This window comes from Echinops telfairi, unplaced genomic scaffold (genome assembly GCF_000313985.2).
Source record: "Echinops telfairi isolate 266 unplaced genomic scaffold, ASM31398v2 ScPeMD7_7458;HRSCAF=8496, whole genome shotgun sequence".
Taxonomy (NCBI): Eukaryota; Metazoa; Chordata; class Mammalia; order Afrosoricida; family Tenrecidae; genus Echinops; species Echinops telfairi.
In genome coordinates this window covers 2057105-2060504 of record NW_022111358.1, presented here as the reverse complement: position 1 = coordinate 2060504, position 3400 = coordinate 2057105, and positions in this window count along the sequence as shown.

The window sequence follows — 3400 nt, the reverse complement described above, 5'->3', positions numbered from 1 at the left end:
TTCCTACCCATTCTCCCTTTACCCTCCCTGTTTTGCCACTCACACCACTGGTCCTATAGGGCTCATCCGTCCTGGATTCCCTGTATTTTCAGTATTTATTTCTATCCTTGTTTTTAACCTTTCCCTTGTTTTATTTTTTCTTGTTGTTTTCCCTCGTTTCTTTATGATTTTCTCGCATGGTTCTTTCTTTCTTCATCCCACCCAGCAGGAGAGAGCAACTGTGCCCACGCTGCCCAGCCCACGTCCACCCCTCCTGAAGCCCCCTCAGCCACCATCAACTACTGTGGCACCTTATCCGTGGCCAACAGCAGCCCAACCAACAACCAACTGCTTTAAAATGTTTATTTATTTATTTGTGTGACCATCCGCTTTACTTGGACAATGAACAGAAATGTGCACACATGCCAATCCTTAATCACACCCAGCAGGAGACAGGGTGACTACTTAATGGCTGCCCACCTAGCAAATTCAGTTGCACACCTGCTCCATTTACTCAGATACATCAAAACAATGTAAAGCAGCACTGCCACCGCTGGAATCAAAATTAGAAAACTGGACAAAGTGCACCAACCAACTAAGTATAAAGACAACACTACGACAATGTCTCAGAGACAACAGACAGCCTCAGTTTACACGAAGGAACAAGACAGAGTGGCTAATACAAATGACCAAAATAAAGAGCCAGAAAACATTCCTGAGGAAGAAAGAACATTGGAACTATCTGATAAGTTAAAAAAAAAAAAACAACCATTATGATAGGTAGGTTTATTGTGACAACCTGGCCAATAGGAACATGTGGGATTAATCAGGTCTCAGTTTGATTGCATGGCAAAGAGTTAAATGGCTTGTCAAGGCTAGCCCCTTGCAAAAAAAAAAAAGGCTGGCCCCTTGCTCTCTTGTGATTGGACCAGCACGTGGCTGCTTTAGTCAGTTCTCTGCCTCAACCTGTGAGCTACTCTACCTATGGATTGTATAGCGAGAGCTTGAGGTTCCTTCAAGACCTGCTTTACCACACTGCTGCTGTGTACATCACTTGAGCTTGTGGCTGCTGGATCCTGTCCTCTTACATTGCTTGAGTTCGAGAGCCTGCTTCAATAAGCTCCTGAGCTACTGATTGTTGGAGACCCGCCCTGCTGTATGCTGCCTGTGGGCGGACGGCCTGCATTGCCCAGGAGGGAAGACTCAGCTGTCTGCTTCCTTGACCTTGGACCCTGGAACCCTCCACAGTTGAAGGACTTCCAGTATATTCACGGTTACATGGAAGAGAGTTGAACTGAGCCCTCTGTACTGCTGCATGGACTAATTAGCTGTTATAGTCCTTCGTGCAGTCTAAACCTATATATATATATTCATAAGTGTCCTGGTTTTGTTTCTCTTTGTGCTGTCTAAACATATATATATATATATAGATAGATAGATAGATAGATAGATAGATAGATAGATATAGATATAGATATTCATAAGTGTCCTGGTTTTGTTTCTCTAGAGAGCCCTGCCAAACATTTAGATTCTTTCAGAGATTTGGGAGATGATCAAAGAAAACAAAGACAAAATTCAAAGAAACTACAGACAAAATTCTAGAATAATTTAGAAAAAAAATACTGCAGGAACAAACTGACAACATGAATGAACAATTAGAAACCATGCTATAAAAGCAAATAGAAATTCAAAAGATTCATTCTAAGATTTAAGAAATAGGTAATACGTGGGAAGGACGAAGCCATAGAAATCAAGCCCGGCGTACTGAGGGGACCCAAAAGCGGCGCAGATGGAGACCGGAGTGCAGGGGACCCCAGAGCTGTTTCACAATGAGGACGAAGCCCCGAAAATACATTTCAACTCCGAGATGATTGACATCCAGACCACGATGGCCCACCAGGCCCCGGAGCTGCCCGTACTGCCTGAGGACCAGCCCTGCTACCTGCTGGATATCGCTGCGGCTCTGGACGGAGCAGGGACTTTATCTGGGATGGGGAACACAATCGGGTAGGCCTGGACATTGGCACCATCATGCTGAATATGGCCTTGTACCGAGACAGAGAGGGAGGCCTGCTCCCAGGGGCCACGAGCCAGGGCATCTCCTGGAGTCCAGGTTCCTCGCTGCAGCGCACTGGCCCTGAAATGTCAACAAGAAGTCCGACAACCCTGCCAAGAACCTCTCCTGCTTTTTTGCTCTTTTCCGTGCTGGCCTGCGGCACCACTCGGAGGACACGAGCGGTTGGAAGCTGACCACCACCCAGCCCTCCAGGCCGGCTGCACGGGACGGGGCGGGTGGTGGTGGACTGCCCCCGACAGGGTCAAAGCCAAGTTCTATGTGTCTGCTTTCTGGGCCTTCGAGCTGAGTGGCCAGAAGGAAGTCATGAACAGGCAGTCTGTGGTCACTAACGAGAGGGTCTCCGCATGCAGGCCTTTTAGGCAGGGGTGCTGAGGAAGACCCGGGACTGGGTGCTGGAGAAGACCGAGCGGCAGGCAGCAGGGCAAGGAAGTATGACCGGACACTCAGGACATGGGCCACAAGGCAAGCCCCGTGTCTGAGCCCTGAGCTGCCTCCTCGAGATGGCCACTGGTCACAGGTGTGACCATGCCATCCCATCGCTCTGGCTTCTGGGAAGCTTTTTTTCACGGAAGGGCCTACTCCATCAGTTGATAAGCTAGCACTGTAAAAAGTTGTAAAGTTTTCAAACTGTTTTTTCAAGAAAAGACTGAACATCTTTTTTTTTTGTTCTACAAGCAATAAACCATGTTCGGTGGGGCTCTGGTCTTCAGCAGTCTTGGCTTGGAGGGCCCAGCAAGCTCTGAGTTCCTCTGCTGGTGGGGCTGACTCAGCAGGCGAGCACCAGGCTGAAAGACTTGAAGGGTTGGAAGGATTCTGAGTTGTAAGGAGCACAGGTGGGCAGGGCATGTAGTTGGAAGGAGAGTTGGTTGGGAGGGTGGTCAGGCTTCTGTGTAGCAAGATGCCCAGCACTGAGGCCTCTCTCTGCCAAGCTCAGGGTCTCCTGGTCTACCGGGATCACCCAGCGCTCAGGACAGGCCTTGCAGGGGGCTAGGGAAGAGTGGTCTCACTAGCTGAAAGGCGTTCTCCTGATTGCTTGAGATGCCAGGGAAAAAGAGAGGGTGGACCATGCTAGACAGAACTGGCATCTGGCCCCAAGGAGGTTTGGGCCCCACAGCATGGTACAAAGGGCTGGTGTTGTCTCGGCAAGGGCTGAAAGCCCATCCCCTGACCTGGGGCCTGGCCACATCCCCTTCGCAGAGGCTCTGGTCATTTCCAACCTGGGTCAGGGCTTCCGGTCCAGCCCTCAAGAGGCCAAAGGTCAAAGGGAGCCACTGGGAGGCCATAGTGGGGACTGCACTCAATGACCAGAATGGAGTTGTTCAATAAAAGTTGACTCAGTAAATG